Source organism: Lycorma delicatula, chromosome 3 (assembly GCF_047948215.1).
Source record: "Lycorma delicatula isolate Av1 chromosome 3, ASM4794821v1, whole genome shotgun sequence".
Lineage (NCBI taxonomy): Eukaryota > Metazoa > Arthropoda > Insecta > Hemiptera > Fulgoridae > Lycorma > Lycorma delicatula.
In genome coordinates, this window is record NC_134457.1 from 124,336,118 (window position 1) to 124,362,941 (window position 26,824).

Here is a 26,824-nt window from a genome sequence, read left to right on the forward strand (position 1 = left end):
TTAATTGATAATAATTAAGGCAATTTTGAATTTTAAAGAACATTAACGTAGAATTTTTTTTTTACACTTTAGATCGGAATTTCTCCTAAATCGTTAATTTCCAGACAAATAGAATTTAGCCCAAGGAGAAAGTCAGGTAATTAAGCTTCTGGGCTTTATTAATGTAACACGCAATATAATTAATATATTAATGTTCCAAGGGGAGAGACGGCACTTTAGACCGAGAACAAGCAAGCTGGTAGCTGGGAGATTGCTTACAGGAAAATTAACTATGTGATATGAGACAGGCATTGTAATGGATCCTTGCGGTCAGAATGCGTTTCCACTATGTAAAACTATTAATTTTGTCGATCAGTAATAATGGATAATTAACACCCGAAAATTCCTGTGTTTTTATTATCGTCAGTCATAACATAATATAAACAGGAGCTGTTACTTTAAATTTTGTTGTAACGCTATACGAAAAGCTTAAATATTATTAAAATAAAAGACTATTTTCTGTTAATGAAAGATCTCTAATATATGTTTCTTTTTATCTAGTAATTTTTTATTTATATTGAAAATAAATAGTTATAATTTTTTTATCTTAAGCATTATTTTGATTCTTCATTAATTGAAGAGTTTTGATTTTTGTTGTATATGAAACGGATTAAAAAAGATTTGGGATAGACAAGATATGACATCAACCATTTATTAGATAAAGTCTCTTTTATTGTTAATTTTTAATTATTCTACAGAAAAATACGTTTATCTAAATTTTCACAATTAATATCATCAAGAAATTTTAAAATTCATCTTATAAACATGCTGCATATTCATTTGCATTTGGGTTGCTCAATTTTCAGATTTTACAGCAATTACATTAGATATAACATATACATGAATATACCTCTCAAAAAGACTGTGATTTTAGTTCACCCTGATAATGTTACATGATCCTTTTGCCTTGCCATTTAATTTATCCAGATTGTATTTATTTTATGTAATTTTGAAAACAAATTCAAAAATTGAACAAAATTTTCAAAAATATACAAAATTAGCTATCACCTAGATTATATTTAAATTAAAATTTAATTTACTGTATAAATGTGCTGATTTAATTGTAAAAGATTGACTACGGTAAAAAATGTTCCAAAATTTTTTAAGATTCTATTCGTTTTAAATGATTTTCAACAAAAACATATTCTTAAAAAAACAAAAAAATATATGCAACTTATTAATTACGAGGGCTGCCCAGAAAGTAACTTACGTTTTGAAATAAAAAACTAACCAAGTAAAAAAAAGAAATTTTATTATATATATTTGAAAGGCACAATCTAAAATATTTTTCTACATAGTCACCATTTAAACTGAGGCACTTATCATAATGATGCACAAGTTTTTCAATTCCTTGTCTGTAGAAATGTGCCGCCTTAGATTTTTGGCACCCAACTTGGAAAAAACTTGTGATAACCAAGCTTCCCCGATACAATTTCATGCAGTAAACTTCGTTAAATTTGGGGGAAATGAAGCGAGAGTTCTGTAATCGTAATGCGACGATTTTCACGAATTTTATCGTTGATTTTCATCGTCAGTTCATCAGTCACAAGGCTAGGCCGACCACTACGATCCACTTCATGAACATTGGTGCGGCCATTTTTAAACTGAATGCACCACTGCTTCAGTCCACTATCACTCATTATTCCATCTCCTTACACCCTACAAAGTTGCCGATAGATTTCAATTGGTTTTAGGTTTTTTTTTTTTTGTCACTAAGAACCTGACTGAACGCACCTTACAACTCACGGGATTTTCTATGGAAGCGCACATTTCAATAATTGACAACGAACAAAGTAGAAAAATCACAGTTACAACAACGCACACAGTTCTAACGCTACAAATAACAGTTACAACGCTACTATAGCTTGATGAGTACTGAGTATGGAAACGTTTTGACGCCAAGATGGCGGCTCTATCCCCACCCATCTCCACGCTAGGCACAAACGTAAGTTACTTTTTGTACGTATGATTTAAAACTACACGCTAAAGAGTTGCTATGGGATTTTAAGAGTTTAAGCATTAAAGACATCAAGTGATCATAAACATCAATAAAACAACGAACTAGCAAGAAATTATAAGTTATCCTTAGCCTCTCTATTCTAGCCCAAAACCTTTAGCTGTTAGAAATGGTCATGCTGCTATATGAGTAACCTGCTTTATTTAAAACTTCCAAAGTTTTGCTAATGAAAGTGAATTAAATCAAGCTAGCACTTTACTGATCTAGATTACTGATGGTATATAGACCAAAAACTCCATTTACTTTTAATTTATTGCATACAGTTAAAGTAAGACGGGATTTATTGTTTTTTTTTTGTCTTCAGTCATTTGACTGGTTTGATGCAGCTCTCCAAGATTCCCTATCTAGTGCTAGTCGTTTCATTTCAGTATACCCTCTACCTCCTACATCCCTAACAATTTGTTTTACATATTCCAAACGTGGCCTGCCCACACAATTTTTTCCTTCTACCTGTCCTTCCAATATTAAAGCGACTATTCCAGGATGCCTTAGTATCTGGCCTATAAGTCTGTCTCTTCTCTTAACTATATTTTTCCAAATGCTTCTTTCTTCATCTATTTGCCGCAATACCTCTTCATTTGTCACTTTATCCACCCATCTGATTTTTAACATTCTCCTATAGCACCACATTTCAAAAGCTTCTAATCTTTTCTTCTCAGATACTCCGATTGTCCAAGTTTCACTTCCATATAAAGCGACACTCCAAACATACACTTTCAAAAATCTTTTCCTGAACATTTAAATTTTTGATGTAAACAAATTATATTTCTTACTGAAGGCTCGTTTAGCTTGTGCTATTCGGCATTTTATATCGCTCCTGCTTCGTCCATTTTTAATAATTCTACTTCCCAAATAAAAAAATTCTTCTACCTTCATAATCTTTTCTCCTCCTATTTTCACATTCAGTGATCCATCTTTGTTATTTCTACTACATTTCATTACTTTTGTTATGTTCTTGTTTATTTTCATTCGACAGTTCTTGCGTAGGACTTCATCTATGCCGTTCATTGTTACTTCTAAATCCTTTTTACTCTCGGCTAGAATTACTATATCATCAGCACATCGTAGCATCTTTATCTTTTCACCTTGTACTGTCACTCCGAATCTATTGTTTTTAATGAACACAATAAATTTTACCGGTAATTAGAATTAAAAACATGAAAGATATTTACAAAAACAAAATTAAATTAAATAGATAGTTTGAAAAGACATGCAAATATTTTTGTAGACTGACAGAACAATTACAAAAAAAAGCATTCAAAAGTTGAAAAACAACTAGACCCATATTTTCTGTGATCTAACAAAATTTAACAAATGGAAAACAAAATAGTAATTCTCCAGTTCCTCCAGAAGTAACAAAATATCGTTGAGGATATGAAAACACGTGATTGTTTAATGTAACTGAATGTGAGATGGCATTCGGAATGAAAATTTTGTTGACATACTTGTAGTGAAAAAAGAGACATTCATTTCCAAAGATTTCAAGACTATCGATTAAATTGAGGAGAATCTTTTCTGATAAAGATTTCAGTGAATGGTTTGGCAAAATCTTAGAGAGACTGTGCTCCACTATTCCTCCCTACTCAGTGATTAGTATTAAAAGATAATGAAGAAAGAATCGCTCACTAATGGTAATAATTAATCTGCACTTCGGTAATATATTTTATCTTCACGGAGACATCCTGAAGTAGTTTGAAAATAAACATCTTGAGACAAAGAATCGGTTACCAATTTTATTTTGAAATCAAAACGGTTAAATCTTTGCTTGTTGATTGTATTATTTATAGAAGTCAGAAGTTTCATGTATTCATGAGATGGGAAAACCAAAATAACGACAAGAACAAAAGTAATTCCTTCAAAGACTAATTACAGGCAACAATTTAGCATATTGTACAGATAATAAAGTACAGAAAATCTTCAGCTGTAAGTTATAAACTGATATTTTATATGAAAATAAAAACTTGTTTGCACGAGGCAGACAGTCGCTGTGGAAGGCATTATATTAATTTTCTCGTAACATAAGGCTCATTCACAAACCGAGTATTCTGCAATACAGCATGTTTAACCATTTTTAGAAAGAGGAATAATGTTTCCAAAATTAAAATTTATTATCATTTTGTTTAATTTCATACAATTTTTTTAAATATTTAGCGTACTTATATATATATATATATATATTTCTTACTGTGTACACTACAAAAAGGAATAATTTATACTTGTATTAAATAGATTATAACTAAACTTTATTAATAAATAAAGTGTGTGGTGGGTGGATGGATGGTGGGCGGATTTTGTGTGAACTATTTAAGATAATTTGAGTCCTAAAGAGATTTAAGATAGTATTTATTGCACCTATTGATTATAAAAAGAATAAAGAGCTCCGTAGTCAAGCACGTGAAATAATTAATAAGATACGATTTTGTGAAGAAAGAAGCTATAAAATTAGGAAAATTGAATGATGTCACAAATTTAATACGCATTCAAAAATATGAAGGAAGAACCGCTGCAGCTGCAGCTTGTTAAATTTCAAGTTCACAAATCCAAAAAATCCGAAAAGAAAAACAGGGTTTTCTTAAATCTAAATTGCAGTCGTATTCATTCAACAAACTAAAAAAGGATGAACAACGTTGAAAACCAGTTACTGGATGAAGCAGTTTTGATCAAGGCGTTATAAAAAGAACGGTTAACGAGTTTAATGCAAAACATAATGAACTGCCTAGAAAAAATCAATTATTTTTTCCGAAGAAAAGAACTTCAAAAGAGTATTCAATCAATTTAAAGGTTCTAGAACTACACTAGCAGCTATCCTGAAAGAGGTAGAATTCATGAAGTGTAAAACTGATAATAATAGAACACTTGTGATGCAAAAAGACATCCGATGGAAGAGGACAGAATATTTAACAAAAATGACCTACCGTAGAAAAGCAAATTCTTTGATTATTTATTTGGACGAATCGTTCTCATTCGACAACAAAATTGTGGTCGGATGACAGTGGTGCAGGCGTAAAATTGCCGATTAATAAAGGCAATCGATTAATCATAATCCACTCTGGAGGAAAAATGGGGTCCATTCCAAACGCGATGTTAACAGGGAAAACGAGTTCAAAAAGCGGTGACTATCGCGACAGCACCAACAACAATTTCATGAAGTGGGATCTGAAAAATTCGTTCCTGGTCATCCCCCCTCCAGGTATTATTGTTATCGATAATGCGCCAAACCATAATTCACTTTCAGAGAAGCCTCCGAATTCAAATGATAGGAAATGTGGCGTGATTAATTGAATAGAAAAAATAACATTCTTCTGTTCAATAAAGCTTGTTAAAACCACAATTCTATGACATAATTAAATGATACAGAAATTTAAAAACCATTTAGATAAACTATTGAAAAAAACACGGGCATCAGGCTCTGCGACTTCCACCTTACCATCCCGATTTAAGTCCGATCGAGATGGTATGGTCGGCTCTGAAAAAAAATGTTGGTAGTAACACAACATTTTAATGTCAAATATTAAAAATTAACTGAGGAAAAATGAATGAAATGAATAAACATGATTGGAAACTATATTGCGAACATGTAAAAAAAAGTTGAAATTGAGTATAAGAAGATGGAACGCTAATGACGAAATGACGGAGAAATTTATCATACTTCAGTCATTTATTTAACTACAGTCGTAGTTAAAGTGATGAAGACAGAGAAGATTGTGAACTTGCATAGGAACTGAACATACAATGCAAATTTCAAGTGTTAATAATAATAATAGTACAATCAACAATGAAAACAATTGTATAAAAAAGAATCTGAAAATTCTAAATATTGTACAATAATAATTTTACATCTAATTTAGTGTAAAAAAGGTAATATAGAAACACTAACTAAGATTTTTTTAGTTTAAAAATACACCTAAATTAAAATCCGTGCTTTTTTAATATTTACTTATTGTTTATTAATACTAATTAATTAACAATGTAATATAACTAATAAAACATGAAAACGGTAATAAATTAAACGGGCATAAATAAAAGTACAAAGATTATTATTGTTCTTCTTCAGATAGCTGTAAATGTTTTCAGGTTTGGTAGTAATGCAGTCTCAACCTTCTTCAACTTAAGCTTTTATTTTTATTCTACAAACTATAAATACCAGCATATCTAATTATTGATAAATTAAATTAAAACTACTAAAATATAACAAATTTAATTGCAACATTATTATTACTTTTTTTTTACTGCTAGTTACTTGAAACAATCACTTTGTTGAAGCGTTTAGAGAAAAACGTTGTACGTTGAGTTGTTGACACAATATGATTTAAAATGACGTCAAGTTTTTAACAACGGGACCCTTAGTAAAAGATTATTAAATCAGTTCTTAGTAAGTTCATATTTTAAGAAGTGCACCGTTCCTTCTTTTCTATTTCCTTTCCTTTCTTCATAATTTTTCATAATGAGCACTCTGCCCTTGCTTTCTATTCTTAAAAATATTAATATTTAAGACTAATGGGCAAATTAAATTATTCTACATTCTTCGTTTCTAATTTAAAGTAATAAAACCATAAATTTTGAGTAAAATATTTTCTTAATTAATTTTTATTGAATTAGTTGTGTAAATTAAATTAGAAATAATTATTAAGTTTTTTATTAGTAATGATTTTAAGTTTTTATATCAGTTAAATAACTTAGTAGCATCGTTTAAAAAATATAATGGTTAATTAAATAATTTAATTTCTATGTATTTAATATGTATACATAAATTGTGGGTGCAAATAATAAATCTCTCAGTTAAATGTATTCAGAGTTTTGGTTGAACATTCCACAGCACATCCGAGAACTGTAAATCACAGTGAAAAGCTTAATGGTTTTTGTGGAAGTGCTTTTATTCAGAATAGAAAAGCTCAAACATGTAGTTTAGATAGATATTGTAACTGGTTGGATACTTATATGTAAAACTCAAAGACGGGCGAGAAATAAATCTAAATTTAATGTTTCTGAATGAATGTGCACGTACGTTTAAGAAAAATTATAATGTTTAAAATCTAATTACAAAAAGGTTATTTAAAAATTGTATTTATTTATTTATTAAATAACGGACAAAAATTATTTTCTTTGAATAACAATTTGCATCAGTAACTGTATCAGTTACATCAGCTACTAATCACCAGATATTGGAAATCAATTCGTAGCCGTTATTCTATCAGAGTAAAATATGAAATTAGATTTGTAGTAAATTAATTACTGTGAATTCGAAATAAAATTACTGCATTGTCCTAAGTAAATATCTTACAATAAAAAGGTAAAATGGAGTAAATCAGACAGTATACTGTTATTTTTTAATAAATAAATTCATTACAAATGAGACAACCAGTAGGAAAAAGTTATTTGTAAACAATTTTAATGTACTGTATAAATAACAATTTTTATAAAATTTTAATTACAAGATATGCAAAGCAATGCATATCACATTAATATCTTGGATATTTATTTGACATATTTTGAGGAGTCAGAGCAGTATTGATCTTTTTATAAGTTAATGACAAAATTGTATTTCATGATCCACTGCAATACTTCAAAGAATTAACGTAGGAAACAATATTATTAAAATTGGTATATTAGTCTTGTCATCTTCAACAATCTGTACCAGAAAAATCAACAGTTATATTCCATATTTAACGAAATGTTTTTTTTTAAATGAAAAAGTCTTAAATTTTCTAAAAATTATTTCAATTAAATCGGTTTTATAATTTGTGGTTTTATTGTACAATTTTTTTTACCCGATTTTTATATATCGACGTATTTATGAAAATAAATAAAACTTACAGTAGGTTATCTAATTCCAGAACAATATAAAGTATTCATTGCTTAAATTTTACATTTATATTGGATTAAAGCGAAAAAGAAGGACAAAGAAAGCCAAATCTTCACATTCTCCTCCTGAAATGAAGTCATTCAATCAACTTATCAAACAACCTTTTTCTCGGGATGTTTAACAGAAGTGAAAACATTTAAGTTGGAAATTTCGTGTTACATAGAAGACGTTTCAATTCATCGGTCAATCAACTTCTTATCTGATTTGGTAATGTATATTGGCGTATCAGAATGTGTTTGTATGCTCGTGCTTGCGACAGTAGATTAAACCTAAATATCGAATTGCAGAAGTACTGTAGTTAAAATTTATTACAAGTTATTTTATTACTTTTTATTTTAAGCTAATTTATTACAAGTTAAAAATTTGATGAAATATTTTTTGGATGAAACATATCTTTAAAAATAATAATCTGTTATTTTATGCGTATTAAAACTAAAACTGTACCCCCAAATCCACCCTCATCTATTACCTAAGGGAAATATTTTACTGGAATTTTTTTTTTCCGGCTTTGGCGTTCAATATCATCTTAAAAGGCCTTCTGTAATCCCTATTCAATGCACTCGAAGTATTTGAAGTATGTATAGTATGTTTATACTGGTGTCTAGATTTTCATTTTATTATTTTGGTAATATTCTTCTTCATAATCCAGATCTAATTATAATTAATGAGAAAATTAATTTGTTATTTTACGATAATAATATTGTTTGTCTTTTTAAATAATTTCAGAAGTTTTTAAATACTTCCAATAAAATTTTATCTGCTTTAGATATTTGTTTATTTTTATTATTTATTTGTACTACTATCAAAATTTTAAACTGAAATATCATATTATTTGTTGACCAAAGAGAGGATACGTTATCAATCTATTCTGTTTGTTTGAATACCATTATCTCTGTAATATTGAATGAAAAACTAATACCGGAATAGTACACACATAAGCTTATTTTTAAACGAAATAAACATTATACATACATTTCTGTTTATCAAACACCAATTTTATGGACTGAACTCGTAATAAAATGCAAAATTATTTACAAAAACCTGGATATTATAACAAATTTTACTGGTGGTAAAATTTTAACTCATTTACAAGAAAATGTGTATATTTTTAACCGATAAAAGATTTATCTTATTTTTAAAAGGTATTTTCTATTAAATCTGTTCAGATAATATGTAACTAAAAGACAATTCTCGGTAAAAAAAAAAACCGAGAATATGTGTGAATATAGAATTAATTATACCTAAGTTAATATTCTGAAGAAAAAACTGTGAAAATTTATATTATAAATTTGAAACGATTAATTTGTAAATCTATGCTATAAAGAAAACACTGTTCCAGAATTTTTTTTAGACTGCCAGTCTAAGATGGATATTAAATCCAATAATAAGAATTATGAGAACAAAAATATAAAAATAAATATTGAGTAGGTAATTTTTTTTTAAATAATAATTTTTAGATCAGCTTGATAAAATGTGCCTTAAACGTTTAAAATTGATTTAAAAAAAACCTACATTATAAATTCCTGAAAATATAGTTAATAACAAATACATAAAAATAAGTTTTTGTAATGGTATATTTTCATCAGCAGTCGGATTTTTAATTAACTAATTCATTTTTTCTCAGTAATTCTTAATAATTATAACGGTATAAACAAAAGTAAGCTTCTGAAATGTTAAAATTATTTAAACAATATGGAGATTTGATAAGCTATTTATCAGAGTTACACTTTTCTGATTATCGGTCTATAATAATTCGATCGGTTTAATCTAATTCAGAAAAAAATCTCTTTTAAACTAAACGTTAATTATCGAATTAATAATAGAATAATTCATGATGACAGGGGTTACGCGTAATCTCTATTGCTGTAAACCCTTCTTGTTTGATTCTATATAGAAGTATTCAATAATGTAAATTTTTCTTTACCAATTATAACAAATTATAAATATATTATGAGAACACTTGAGGTAAAAGAACAATGTCCTACCCTGACTGAAATTGTATCTTTAGTGGGAGTTTGTTTTTATACGGTAGAAAATAATGTTAACTAAAATGTTTTTTATAGAAAACGAAATCTTTACAATTTTTTTCTTTATTATTTTTATTTAAATAACTATTGTTAAGGAAAATCGGTAAATCTATAATCTCGTTTGTTATTTCGTTTATTATTTAAAAAAATATAATATAATTACATTATTGTAACGACAAATTACTACTCTTCACACGATATATATAATTTACGATTCAGATTCAACAAATGAAAAAGAAAACGCCTTTTTTACGTATCTATACTGACTTTAACTAATTTCCAAAATTCAAAATTATCACAATTGTTCTATCACGTCACGTCTTTTAGATACAAATCTTACAATACTTTTAACCACAATGTATAAGTAAAACCAATAATAATCAATTAAAATTTTAAATCATTATCAAATAAACCATTAACAAATTTAAAAATTACAAATTTTATACTTAACGCCCTTACTAAAGAACGCATACACGCTTTTATTACAGAAAATGAGAAATAAGGGCGGTCCTCAGACGGGTAAGAGGAAACTGTTGGCCAGTGTGTACTCTTCTGTGGTGTTATATGGAGTTCCTGTATGGCTGGGAGCGTTGTCGAGGGCAAGGAACGTGAGGCGTTTGGTTATGCAACAACGTAGGCTGAAAATACGTGTCATCGCAGGGTATCGAACGATCAGCGCCGAGGCGGCTTCGGTTATAGCTGGAGTACCGCCCATAGACTTACAAGCGCAAATGAGAGCTGCAATAGTGAATGGAGGGGACAGAAAGGAGGCAATTGACGACGGTCTCTACATGGCTTGGCGTGACAGATGGCGAGAGTCAGAGGAAGGTGGACCTATGGGCTCATACGAGACGTCAGGAACTGGGTGGAGCGAAAGCATGGTAATACAGGCTACGAATTCACCCAGTTTCTGTCTGGACATGGATGTTTTCGAGACTACCTGTACAGGATGGGCAGATGCCATACAAGTCGCTGTAACGATTGCGGTGGACTGGATACAGCAGAGCATGTATTATTTTTTTGGCCTAGATGGCGCACTTCCGCGTAGTGCTCGAGGGTCAGGGTGTGGAGGGTGCAAACAATATAATCGAGGTAATGCTCAGCAATGGCAACAAGTGGGAATGTATCTCGACTACGATCGCATCAATGATACGAGAGAAGGCCAATGAAGAGAGGCGACGGCAGGCTGAGTAGATGCGAATCTATGGAGGCTTGGAGTTTGATGACGGGTGATCAAGGGAGGCTACCTTCTGGTGGTGGGCGGCGGGGGCTCCTCGGAGTCGTCGCTCGTCGATCGCCCCGTGGGGACGCCTTCCGGTCACACGGATTTGGTTAGTGGAGAGCCTGGGTGAACATGCAGGGGCTGTACATACCATATGGCTTAGATCCGGCCCCTGCATGGTAGAAGGGGAGGTTTTTTAGCGGGTGAGAGCCCCGCACTGCCGTCAGTACGGGCCTGACGGCGACTGGCAGAGCTTTTTCCTCCGCTACGGAAAGAAAAAAAAAAACTGATAAAATATTATTCTTCGTTTTGATATAAATATTTTTATTTACCTACCATACACAGAAAACATCTAACCTAATTCATTAAAATATTTAGAACGTTTCTTTCTCTTGTAATTCATTAAATAATTTTTTTTAATAAAAAATAATAGTCATCCATTAGTCCAAGATTCCTTGTTAACGATGCTTAACAGATATCTTGGATGAAAGCGCTCTCTTTGCCTACTACTAATAAAGGCTAAATTTCTAGAAATAGCCTAGGTGACATCACTTTTAATGACATCCAAAACATTTTCTATTAGTTTATTTACCGTATAACCCAAGTTTTCATCTTTCCTGTTGCTTAGGGAAATACTTAAATGTTTTCAAAAAACTTGTAAGAAGCTATTCACATTCCCATTTTTTTCATCCAAAATCTGTGAACCTTCCTTCCTTAAACTTGCAGTTAATCAGTTTATTTTTATATGATTAAATCCCGATACTTCTTTTACTAGAATCTTGACAAAATTTTCATTATTCGGAGTTTTGCGGGAACTGTTAACAGTGTAATTTTACCAACAGTTAATAGTAAATGCTCTACATTTTTTCACCACTTACAATTTTATGTTGCCAACTGTTTACTTGTTAATGACTTTTTGTTTCACAAATATCCGATAGACGAAGAAAACAACAATAGTCATAAAAACAACTTGTAAACTACGTAACGCAAAATACTTCTGATTATTATGAATTTCTACTCTCTTGGTATTTTATTATTTTATTTTAGCGACATAGGTACAGGTCCAGTTAACTCCAACCAGTGCGATGCCAGTTTTTAACTGGGGTTTATAAAATACAATCTAGAAAGCAAATAGCACCGGTTCACCGTTTCTCGTTCAACCAGTTAGTTTCAGTTACAGAAGATTATACGAAGCATGTTTTTAAATTAAGGTCTGTTTTGAATTTGCCGCCTATATACGCGATGTGAATAGGTGGCGCTTGCGTAATTTAGTTATTTCAATTAACAGTCAGCTGTTAGCAAAAATAGTTTGGTGATTTTTTTGTTAGTTGTTGATATTCATCCATTTATAATTAGTGCTACAATTCGTGATCCCAAGAAGCGAATTACAATGTGTAACAAAATTTTTGATAGCAAAAATAATTCTGCGGCCAAAATTCAGAGCAAAACTTTTGTAGTTTACGGCCCGAATATTATTAGTGATGCTAAAGAAAGACGGTATTCCAGTTCAATTCGAGAAGGTAAACGAATGTTCGTATTGAATAACATACCTGCTGGCTGTCGATGATAAAGAATAATTTTATTAAAAAAACTGGCAAAAAATTCGAGGAAACCGGCTGTTCACCGTTTCGTAATTTTCTTCAATATCACCTCATATTTCACGATCTTAATTTATGAAATTTTGACTAAAAAATTGGGCTGAAAATTATTGTGTACCAGATGGATGGTGAAGATGTTAACCGACACACATAAGGAGAAATGTCTTTCTTCGGCGCAAAGTTTTGTGTCGTAACGAAAACGTAGAAAATGAATTGTTTGATCACACTGTTACGGGGAGATGAAACCTAGATTTCTTATTCAAACGTAGAGACAAACCACCGGTCAGTGCGATAGGGGCATTCATAATCTATTACAAAGAAGAAGTTCAAATAAGAATGTTCAAAAAATAAGCCTATGGCTACTTTTTTCGAGACAGAAAGAATGTATTTCGTCTAGCTTTTCAAATTTAATTGTATAATTACTATGAATGCCGATACGTACTGTGAAATGTTACAAAAATCTTAGAAGAGCTATAAACAATAAACGACGTGGGATTCTCGCCTACAGAATTTTGTTTTTGCATTACAATGACCGTCCAAACACAGCAAATCAGAGAGCGTGACATTGGAAAAATCTTCAATCATCCATTTTATAGCCCTGGCTTAGCTCCCAGTGATTACTTTCTTCTTTATCTTAAACAGTGGCATGAAACACAAAGGTTTAATGATGACAACAATCTAAAAAATTGTATTACTGCGTGGTATGTCACAGGCAGCTAAATATATTAAATAGGGAATAAAGAAAGTGATGAAACGTTATGAAAAATATACTGAAGTTGAAGGGAGCTATGTAGAATAGTGGTAAATAAATGCAGTTTTTATGCGTACGTAATAAAGTTTGGTCGTATTTTTCACTTTTGTATTTATTTATCAAAACGACCATTACTTTATAACACGCCTGATATACGTAATAATAAGCCCAATCTTTTTATGTTTATTCGTAAAATCGTAATAAAAATAAAACTTATAGGTTTAATTAAGTTAAACATACATTTTATAAACTTATTTATTAAATTTAAATATGTAAATCTACCAAAAATCCTTACCTGATATCGCAACTTCTGTATCATGTGTGAAATTAACAAACAAATTAGTCAGAAAAGTTGCGTGATTTATAAAGATGCTGTTTATGTGTTGACTAATGAATATTATATTCTGAATTATTTTTAAATTAGCTTTAATTTGAATGAATAATAAATATGTATTCTTTTTAGATGAAATTCGAAAAAATTTATATCATGACAACTACGAAATTATCCTAATAAGAGAGAATATATGTGATGTTTTATTTCCAACTTTATTTTTATATTGTATGTAGATGTGTATTTTTCTTCCTTTTTTTAGAGTTATATATGAACAATAGATAACGAAATAACTAAACACTATTAAAAGGCTAAATTGTAATTTGCAATAATTTTAAAATATACTAAATTCCAGAATAAGCATACGTCAATAACTCATACAAAACAAAAATTTGCTATCCATTCACACGTTTTCAATCAAATTTTACTTAACTGTATAATTGGAATAAAAATAGACATTCTATAAAATTTTCTTGTTTTTTTTTATAAATCATTAATATAAGTTGTCACAGGTTTGTATATCCACGAGCGCAAGTGTTTGATGTACATATATATACATATATACTATATATATAATATTAGAATTTTATAAGCAAACTCTTATTAAATCATTGATATGAAATTATATAAATACGAGTAAGTAAGCTTAAAAAAATTAACAGTGATTAACTGTGTGGTTCATATAAACTACGTTAGAATTGAGAGCACTTTTTGTAGGTCCCTTTGGAGAAGCAAAAGGGCTAAATGGTTGTGTGTAGAGTGAATCGAGGGAGTGAGAGTTAAGAGACTCTGTCATTAGTTCGGCCGACCCAACTCGTTTGGTCATTCCCATTAGTCCACACCATCTCAAACAAACGCACACTAAAATATAATTATATGACCACTGATCGAGAAAGAATAATGTACTTCTTATTTCTTATGAGATATTATAAACCCTAACATACAGGAATGTATTATTTTTTCATGTCGTACTCATTTATTTCTAATTTTGTAGAAAAAAGGAACATTTTTATTGATTATTGCTTTAAATGTCTTTACTCTTTTAATGTTGATGATAATAAAAGTGATATCATTATTTAATAAATTGTGCTTAGTTTTTTTAAACATATATTAAATCTGATTAACAAATAACGTATAAAACTATAATTGAATGGTTATAATTTTATTAGGAATAGTAAAAAAATGATAATTTATATAAAATTAAAAATTGTTTTATTTTACATAATTTTATTTGGAAATTTTACTTTAAATAAAAGGAAAAATTTCGTTTATGTTTTCAATAAAATTCCGAGAAAAAGGCATTACCGCTATATATATATATATATATATATATATATATATATATATATATATATATATATATATTTAATTTAGTTTAATGTGAAATTTCCAAGTTTTATAAAGTTGACAAGAATTTTATAAGATATATAGTAGTTATTTGTTAAAATACAACTTTTATAATTATTATTTATTGAATATTTTTTACCTCATAGAATTTCAAATCGATATTATTTTTTTAAAGAATATCACCAACAATCATTACTAAAACAAAAAAATCATTATTTTAACATAGCACTATTATTGTTATAATCATTTCTATAAGTGATAAGGTCAATATTTATCTTTAAATCACTGCTTTGAATTGTGAAGATTTGTGATCGCACAAATAAACCTCGTTGTAGATTATAAAATGTTTCATAATTTTTCTTGTCATTTCTTTAAATATTTCAGAAATTCAATGATTATTATTGTTAGGTTAGACCGTACACACCAACTGGCTTTTTCAAATGTTGCAAAATCGTTCTCAAAAAAGAAATTTCAGAAAAATAAATGAAGAATTTAATGGTACACCATTTTGATAAATAGTAGCTTTTGTCTTCCGAAAGTCTAAACAGATGAACGAAAACTCTTAAGATGTATACAATATTGTAATATTTCACATTTTTCCAAATTATTTAGATGGTTTTTATTCTTCCATCATGAAGAATTTATTCATGAACATAAAGCGGAATGTAGCCTATAATAAAAATTTCAGTATCACTATAATTTAGAGCTTTACGGAAATTCTACATCCCTAACCGAAAAAGTTACCTGTACAATAAAATATTTACCACTAACTTGTAAAATAATGTTAAAAATACATTATAGATTTCTTAAATCTCATCGTCTTACATTCTAATTTTAATAATTTAACTAAATTTATAGCTATTAATTAACGAGAAATTTATAAAATAATAATAAAAGTAAAGTAGCAATAGCCACAGAACCAGTAGTAACAAAACAGAATATTTTCTAATACACTACAAATCTTTCAGAAATACAATGAAATCCACTCACTTAGCTAATACTGAAAAAATAAACTCAATTTCAACCCGTGCTAACAATAATTTACTGATAATAAGTTTGACTATCCAAATTATTTACTTCACTAAGAAATTAAATAAAATTTTACCGGTTCAAAGGTAAAATTATATGAGCTTAACTGTTATAAATCATATCAAATAAAAATTTGTAATACTTTTAAAATCACCTTAATTTTGCATTTAAAAACCATACTAATTTTATCAATGTTATAAATATACAAAACTTACAGATTCACAAAATAATCTAAAATAAATTTATGATAGGAAGGGATGTGTTTTATTGTTTTTCTTTCTTGCTATTTATTTCCATCAAACTCTAAACATACTGTAAAAAGATGTTTTGATATAATTCCTGTATTTTTTCTTCAAATTATATATATATATACAAATTATATATATACAGAGAGAGAGAGAGAGAGAGAGAAAGAAAAAGAGAAGAAAAATAACAATTTTGTATTCAACAATATATATATATACTGTCGCGTGGTTCGCGGCTCGATCAAGATATTGAGAGTTTGACAAATGAAAATGTTTATACAATTACAATTTGGTATAAAACATAAGTAAAACAAGACAAATCAATAATAATGACATTGGTGATGTTAAAAATAATAATATATAGTAATAATAATAAGCAACAGTAATAAAACAATTAATGGAAAATAGTAAATAAATATTAATCATAGTAACCACAACCACGATAATAATCAGAATAATAGTAATAATAATAACAGACAATAAAAAAAGCATATCATAACAATAATTATAATAATGACAATAATGGCAACAATAAACAATAATAATATTAATGTGAATAACAAACAAATAATCAATGATGTCAGTAAACAGAATACATGCAAAACAAAATGAGTATCGTCCGGATTTATTCACAGATAGATAAAAAACGAGAACCAGAATTCAGTCCCTTTGACAAAAGATATAGCACGACCGTTAGTCCTAAAACTTTTAACCCCAAGTTTTGTATTAATAACAATAGCACAGTAGATAAGACAAGTATAAAGTTCTTTTACTACAAGTACTTTTCTGTTCACAAATAAAACTACCCCAACAGTTATGAATGAAATTTAGTACATTATCTCTTTCACTTGTAGTTTTACAATAACTCACCGACAGTATTTCTTGTTTACTGGAATTACTCGAGGCGTCATCTTAATAGTATCGAATTTAATTCACACTGGAGATTCGCTCCTTCATGTCCTCCTCGCAAAATGCTCTCGCTGACTGACATCTCGCAGACTCTCCTCGTGGAACTGATTTTTAACTGGTCTTCCCCGGAATATTTATACTCCTATCTTCTTTACCTGCCGGCTCGGACCCAACTCGAAGCATGAGAGCAGTCGACCGAACCATTTTGTTCCCATGCATTTCTTAACCTGATCCGGTAAATCTTCTCACGGAACAAATATTTGTTTATTGTGTGTCAGTAGGTAGTATTACAAAAGACGATTGTTAAAAGGATTGTTAAACGGGGTTTCTTTTAGCCCCTTTCTGGATTTCTCCCATTATTATATTTTCTACTACTACTTTCTTCTTAATTGGCAGGAATTCGTTACTCAGGTCCGCTATACTGGTCTTGTTACAATACATATATATATATATATAATTACTGGAGCGATTCATGGTATAATTTTCAGAAAAGCGCAGAACTCTTGTGCTAAATTTTTTCTAATACTGACGTAATGTAATCAAGCGAACATGGGTAAAGAGAATTTTAAAATAGATCAGATAACTTTGATGACTTATGAGTAAATGCTTATTATATTCTTTCAACAAAAAAAATTACACTTTACATTCGTAAGAGTAAGCAAGAAAATGTGGTAGAGCTTAAGAAAATGGAACTCTAAAATTAATATTAAACAATAAAGAAAAAATACGTGGTGGCAAAATACATCGTGATAAATAATAAAAAATAAATGGTGTTTTCGTTACACTGGAGAAATGTGCTTACATGAGTCAAGCATGCCATTGTCAGACTTTTAACATCCGAATTTACATTTAAACATCCAATAATTTTGTTGCATTTTCTACCGAGATTTAACCAGGATTCATAGTGAATGTTTTATCTGTCTGCAGAGAAGAATAATGGTAAGGTACAAACTAGATAAAGAAAATTTAATCAGAATTGACTGACTGCAAGATCTACAAATATTTCAGATTTTAACCCAATTGCATTAGAAGATATACCGTCACTTTACAATTCTCAACAGAGCAGGAATCAGCTTTGGAATCTCTTGATATGACTACAGGATGAAATGATTAAAAAAACTGTCAATTTACTAAGGTAAATAAGTAGTAAAACAATGGAATTTGTAAAATTGGACAATGCCAATAAAGCCTATTATTTCTGCAACATCGGGTGTTTATATTAAATAAATGGAAGTATTTAGAAAATATACATTATGTTGAAAAATATGCAAATGTGTACGTAAATAAAATGTGTCATTTTACTCGTACAAGACAATTGCCGAAAATAGTTAAAATTATTAGCCTGTTCTTAGTACTTTTTAAATATTTGTTTCATAATGAATTCAAGATTATAGAATAGATTTTAATTATTATTAGAAAATCTTTTGACTGCAAGTAATCATTAGTTCATAATTATACATAAAAACGTGTAATTAGTGATAATAAAAAAGGAGAAGAAAAAACATGATTTATAAAATGAGTAATATCTGAATTATAAAAAATAATATATTAGTATGAATATTAATAAAGATTATCAGTAATGTAATTTCGCGGCAAATACAGACTATTAATAAAAAGTACGCCTAGCTTAGCTCAGAAGATATTAATATCGGATTTAATTTCCAAGTATTTAATTTTACAGACGAATAATTGGAATGATAGATATTCTACAACTTATCTGCGCGACAAAACGTATTGTGTATATGAACAGTATAAGCGAGAGTAAAGTTTTCAAGCCTTTGGGGTGTACAAAAGTTCCAGCAATGCAATCTACCATTGTGCAAACCGTCCCTTTGCGACGGCCGTAAAATCTGAGGGAAACTTTTAAAAGGTTTCTTCTCTTATAGCTGTTTGTAATGTAGTTTAAACGAAAAGCATCGGTTAGAAAAAACAAAGCAAAACAAATTATGGATATATAAACAATTTTATAATCAATAACATAAAAGCTTGCAATAAGTAAAAATATACATCAGAAAGAATAAAATAATAACGGTGTACCAGAAAAAAATGTTATTAAAATATTTCATTTAAAAAAAGATATCTTTATCAATCAATTTAAACTCTCTGTAACAAAATAAAGTTTCATAGAGTTCGAAACATGACCTGCGGTGGCGCTCTCAATCAAAAAACAGTTTCTTGTAGTTTTTTCTCTTATATTGCGTTCTATAAAAAAAACTGATAAAATATTTTAAAGATTTATCTATAATTGTTTTTAAAATTTCTTTCCTAATGTGTACGCTACAATCTGTTCAACTAGTGAACAATAAGCAACCGCCATACTGCTCAATAAGATGAGGATAATATGTATGACATACAAATGAGGTGTAGTTTTGAACAAACTCAGGCCAACCATTCCTGAGATGTGTGGTTAATGCGACCCTAACCATCATAGTACACCGGTATCTACTGTCTAGCATTCAAATTCGTATATAAGCAACTAACCTTTACTAGGATTTAAACCTAAGAACCTTCGATTTAGAAAATTAGCTGTTAAACAACTGATTTGCGAAGACTAGTTAATCTCTTGACCAGCCGAGGTGGGCTACGATATACATACAAAAAAGTCAGATGTTTTCGTCTACATGTCAGTAAAAAATGTTATCAATTTTCTTTATCTATAACTTCAGAAAAATCCCGCTACTTATATAGTGAGATAATACAAAATGTTTTTCAATAAAAATTTTAGTAATTAATATTTTATATTATCTATTAATAAAATTAGATGTATTAACTTATCTGATATAAACATGATTATTTTGTCATGAAATTATTATTTTCGATTCACCTATATATTTGTGTTAACTGCACACATATCGTTAATTCAAGATGAAAAATAGGTAGTAAAATGAGCAAAGGATTATTAATGATATTGGTATTATTATTAAACCAACAAAGAATAAACGGTAGGAGGAATAAGAAAGGAATTATTTTTCTATGAAAGATTTGGGAAACACCTTAAAATTTTTCATTTTGGCGTTTTATTAACAAGTATAGAAGTAGAGTATGTCATTAAAGCTAAAATAGAAAAAGGTAAAATCGTTAGCCCGGATGGCAACTAGCTAAACCATTTAAGCAATTAAGGGAGGATAACACACATACGTTAGTTGATTTAATCCTATTTAGGAATAGGAAAATTCGTGAAGAATAGTTGAGTTCAACATTCATTTTCCTTCCTAAGAAAAACGCTAAGAAGTGCTCCTCCTTTGTGCTATAAGACTCATTTCCTGTACTATCAAAATATTTTTTAAACTCATTTATACTGGAGTGTAAAAGAAGATAGTGGGAAAACTCAGATTGGATTTCTTAAAAATCTGATATTAACATGTCTTAACGAAAATACAAAAAAACATTTTTAAAAATTAAATTAACAGCAAGACCCGAATTTTTGAATATAAAATGGCTATTCACCAACAAGAACTTGAATTTAAACGTAATATATTTACGTTTAAATATATATATTTAATTTTATATAAAATATTCATGTGGTTCACTAGTACGACTTTAAATCTTCTGGTTCATCTACGGTGAAAATCTCGAAACTTTATAAAACATAATATGAAAAGAATCAAGCAACTTTAGTGTTCCATGCAATAGAACCATGATAAATTTCAATATTAAGATAAATTACAAAAAATATAATTCTACAAATGATACATAAAGAAAGAGGACTTATATTTGAGATTGTTTTAAAGAGGAAGTTAGAATACTTTAAATACGTCATGTGAGAACCGAAATATGATTGTGTTTAATACTGAAGAGTAAAATCGAACAGTAAAAGATAAGGAAAAGCCTAACATCCTGGTATAAAAACTTAAGACTAGATTCAATTTGATTTGATAGCTATTCAGAGCATTATTAAAAATCTGGTTTAGTCTTGCCAACCTCTGTAAAGTGTCAGCACCAAAAGAATAAGTTGAAAAAACAATTTTTTTTTTTTTTGTATGATTCATGCCTAAATACAGGTTTAATTAAGCTTAATCATTATATTAATTTATTGTTCGAGAATAATAAATTATTTAATTTGAGCTGATAGTTTTGAAAATTTAGCGCAAATGGGAAGAAATTAAAATAATAATAATAATGCTTACAAAGAATTATTTAATGAAAGCTGTGAATTTTTATCAAAATTATATTTACATTATCTTCAATTTAAGAGGAATTTTTATAAACAATAGCGTGGTTTTTTAAGAAATGTTCAATAATCGAATCTGCGACAAACTTAACTTTAGAGTATTAAAAACGAAAAAATAAATAAAATATACTAATACACATTAATAAAATTTATTATTTTTTCAAGAAATTTAATAAATTTGACATTAAATTTCATATGAAATTTAAAATAATTGTTTCTCATATTAAAAAAAAACCTATTTAAATTCGCTTAATGCTTAATTGAAAATTATTTATAATAAATTATACATATTATTTATTTTATATACAAATATAATTTTATTAATGATAAAATAATTATTATTTGAAAATGACAACTGGGTTATAGATAGATAGTACACTGTTAATTTAATATTCGATTCATCATTTGTGAAAACTTATTTGTGTAATAATAATAACAATAAAAGTAATAATAATAATAATAATAAATCGAATAGTTTATAAACTAAATAATATTTCAAGCTAACAACAAAATAATTCGTAATTAAATATCAGTAATAAATTACAGATTGAATCAGCATACCCCACTGTAATCGTAAAAATCAAATACCGAAAGAAAGGAAGAATTGTTATGAAACAAGAAGTAGGAAGATTCTCTTTACAAGTAGCCGCCATGTAACGGCGAGCTTCGTTGATCAGTACGCACAGCACTGCTATAATGTTGTTCTCATAAACATAGACACACCGTGGTTCAGTAATCTATTGAACCATAAACATGATGCAACTTACGTTGAGTAGTAATCTTCGTCATTCCAAGCTCGCCGTTAGTTGGCTGCGACTGTTTTTTTTGTACATGATTTATTATGCTTTGATTCTTTGCCGGTAATAGCTAAAGGAGGACTGCGTAAACCAAATAATTTTTTTTTGTGCAAGTTCTCACAGTTTTTCAAACACATATGAGTTCAGTTTCGATTACAATTACAAAAGTTCGATAATTTAGTATTTACGAATAAATCCGGTGATAATTTACTACCGGTAAGGTTAATCTACGATAAACTTTTAAATCCCTTAGTCTCATCGATAAAATTCTCGACTTAGAAGATTACTACAAATAAAAAATCTATAGGTAATGCTTGTAGAAAATAAAATACACATATTCATCAAGTATTTTTTACCTTTATTTATTTTTCTTGAGGAAAACTGGAAATTTTCGCTACTAACTTATGTTCTAATCAAATTAAATGTAATAATAATAATAATAATAAATCGAATAGAGAGAGAGAGAGAGAGAGAGAGAGAGAGAGAGAGAGAGAGAGAGAGAGTGAGAGAGAGAAAGCTTGTTTCATCATTTTAATCGCCGTATTTAATTTATGAACTTAATATACAATTTTATCTTTTAATATTTAGTTAATATATGATTAAATGTTTATTCTCCAATTCAAGTTTTAAAAAGTATCAAACTAGATATTATTATTTCTGGTTTTATACATTTCTTAAATTTAATTTTTAATTATATAATTGTAGAAAAAGATACTTTTCAAATAATTACGATTTATTTTAATGGGAAATCACAATTTCTCTTCACTATTCATGAAATTCATCCATTACAATAAACATTTAAGGTTACATGATGAGTAGGATAAAAGTAGAAATTTATATATATATATGACTATGAAATATTGAAATTTACGGTAAATGATTACTTGTAAATTTTTTAAGATAAAAGAAGTTTGTTTATCTCTTAAATTTATTAAATGAATAAAAAATGTGATTTATTAAAGGAAAAATCGATGTACCTATAACCTGCACAAAATCTATGTACCTAATAATGACTGTATATGTAACTAAAGAATTATACAGGGACAGATGGTTTGAAATTAACCATAAAAGTACTGACTTCCAAACAAATTGAAAATTGGATTTCGTTTTTAATTTTATTACGAGTTGATGTATTACATTTCTTCTAACAATTACCAGCTAATTAATTATTATAGACTTAACTGTATCTTCTGTAAAATCAAACAGTATTAATGATTCATATATTATTTTGAGTTTAGTCTATTATCATACATACCGGAAATATCTGCTAGCCGATATAAAGACACCGTTACTGTGTAACGTTAACTCAGAAAAACTGTATCTGTCAACGTGACCGGCGTACTTCTGCACTTACCATCTGCCTTTGATATGACCGGACGTTGCTAGCAGAAAAGAAAAAAAATACAACCAACTTATAAAAATTATTCACAACATTACTGTATATTATATAATATAACATATTTATATATTAAACATTATTAACATATTAATGTATATTAACATGTTTACTACTATGAAATCCGAGTCTGGCTATAAAGTAATACGTGCAGCTGAGTTAAGAGACTCTTTTTGATGTCCATTTTAGCCCCTAACAGTCTCAGAGGCACTTTTAGCAGTTGAAAATTGCTGACGGTCTGCTAAATCTCTTTATTGCGTCTTATTTTTCAGGATAAAAACTTCAAAACCTCAGAAGACAACCATTTCAAATGTATATTTGGCTTCCATGTGCATTGACTGATTCAAAAGTAAATAGGTTATTTCCTGAACTTATAAATTTACATTATTGTTATAAAGTAACAAATGATTTTACAAAATAAATTTAATTTGTAACATACTTTTGTTATTTAGGTCGGAAAACAAGTTAAGATTTAGTATCGGTGTGTGCTACGCACACTTTCCTGAACGTTTTCTTCTAAATCATTATTAGATCAAAATAATTATACATAAAAAATTTGTAAAAGTTGTGCATTGATTCTTTTAAATACTTTTTTAAAACTGCTACTTTCTTCAGAAATTATTATATTTTATTTTTTCCATATCAAAGTTCCTGTTGAATTATAGTTTACAAAGTAGTAGATAAAACAAAGTGTAAAGTGACATAATAAAATGGATGTAAAATTTTTTCCATTAGGAATGTGAACCACACAAACTATAAGACTCCCATTATTCATGTTACATTTACTGAATTTATCTTTTCTTTTTTTTCGAGGTACCAATTTATACCTCCTTCACTAAAATGTGTGAAACCCATATTTATGTCTCACGTTTTTTAAATATAATTACACAAAATTTGGCAATGATATTTTGTGTAGAAAAAATATAGATTAAAAAGAAAAAAAATTGGAAGAAAAATGTTTTTGTGGGCGTATAGTCACGTATTGCTGTTTTATACGTAGCAGTCAACCTGGTAAATTACTTTTTAATTTTAGGTAGTAGATAATAATACTAAATTCTGTAGCTGATAAAAATCCCTTTCTAGTAATTCAAAATATTTTCCAATAATTCTGAAAAAAATATATAACCAATATTTTTATCTTTTGTAGTTTCTTATAAAAAATTTTGTTTGGAGATGATTGTAATCATAAAATCACTATTTACCTGCTAAAATTAATTTTTGATCCGCTACTCTTAAAATTACTTTCGAAATAAAAATACGTTAGTTAACAAATCTAGTGGAAAAAATAACAAATCTTTTAAAACTACACTAATAAATTTATGCTCGCAACCTCTATTTACCATAATTTAATGATTATATTAATACCTTGATTTTATCAAAAAATCTTGTTCTCAAATCATACCTACAACCGGTTTCTTAGTTAGAAATCATAAGTAAATTTCATCACACTAAGCAAGTGTAAAGAAGTCTCCTTGAAACATATTAGTTAAATACATCCTGAAAAACATAAATAGTAAATCAAAGGTAGCACATGCAATTATAAAGTCTAAAAAATTAAACAAATCCTTATATTTAATCAGGAAAAAAGGGTTCGTCCAAGTAACTAAGCAGTATCAAATAGAATGGTTGATGTATACTCGTTTTCAGTTTCTACAGCAGACCAGATATATCAGGACTTTATCGAACGCTTGCTGGACAATTAGAAATGCAGCAGAACAAAATTCTTTCTCCTCTAAACATCTGATGATACGAATGATCCTGTGTATGTACTCAGTAGTGGAATGTAGTGGCAAACTGAACTGGTAGTCAGAAATAACTTCTTCCTGCTCTTAAACTGGCCATAATCTCTGAAGGAGTATTCTTTCGAATACCTTGGATATAATGGGTAAGACTTATTGGTCTGTTTAAGGCACCTCATACACTATTTTTTACTTTTTTACCAAAGTTAAAAAAGGTTCATTAACATTGTTTAGCAATTTTAGATAATGCTTCAGTATTTTTAGAATTTGATATTTGATTGTTCGATTGAAATATTCATCAAACACGAATTTATAGCGGTTTTCGTTTTTTGTGGAACATCCTATCAGTATTCTACTGTTAATATTGTTATTATATTTCAACTGTAATATTGTTATTTTCCTTTATCAATTACTTTCAAAAAAACTGAAAATCTTCTCTTCCTAAATTCTCTAAATTCTTCCAATAAGCCCTCCGTTTTAAATTTCTCTAATAACAAAACGTTAAAAGTTACTCCTTTTTTTACGTAAAATTGCTTACAGCAATTACTCCATTACTTTGTATATAAACCTAGGCCTCTATTAAATATATAAAATACGTCAATACGACTAACGAAGTAAAAAAAAAACAAAAACAAAAGTTTCTAAAGATATATTGACATAAATCAATAAAATTGTAGTACTATTCCAGGGTTCCGATATACTACTTGATATATTCGGGTTTAATGAGAGTTGTAACGTTTTAAAAAAATGTAAAAAAGTATATATAAAATAAAATAATTTTACCTTATTAATTTAAAGTCTAGTTTATTGTTAAAAAAATGTAATTTATCAACTTACATTATTTTAATTGAGTTGACGTCTATTGTGAATTCAAAAGCAGCACAAACTGCTGTTTTTGAATGCTACTGACGCTTATGTGAGCGTTATCTAAATAACACCACACAAAACCCTTTAGAGGAAGTATCTTTTTTTACAAAAATAGATCCTGTGACGTCTCACAATTTTCTATAACCAATAGCGTCTGATAAAGAGGAGTTATAACCAAGAGTAAGTGAGAATGATGCATCAAATTATGCGTAGTAGTGGCTTTTATTAATAATGTAGTAAAGCGGCTTAACTGTGTAATTAAATAGTATATAGAAGAAAAAAACATGTGAGGAAAAATAATGGAAAATTTTAAAATAGTTTAACTTGAATAAAGACAAATCATCTCGGTCAGAATTGGAATATTTATAAAAACAATGATTTATTTTAGTCAATAAAACAATTTTTGTTCGTAATTTAGTATAATTTCATTTTAACTTTTGTATTATTAACGTGTCATTACATAGATAAATTATTAC

At 28.6% G+C, this 26,824-nt stretch overlaps 1 long non-coding RNA gene across 2 annotated transcripts in view; it reads left to right on the forward strand.

Moving 5' to 3' along the window:
- LOC142320973 (uncharacterized) overlaps positions 1 to 26,824 on the forward strand; it is a 120,310-nt gene that overhangs the window by 78,339 nt on the left and 15,147 nt on the right. The gene's annotated exons all lie outside the window — the stretch shown is intronic.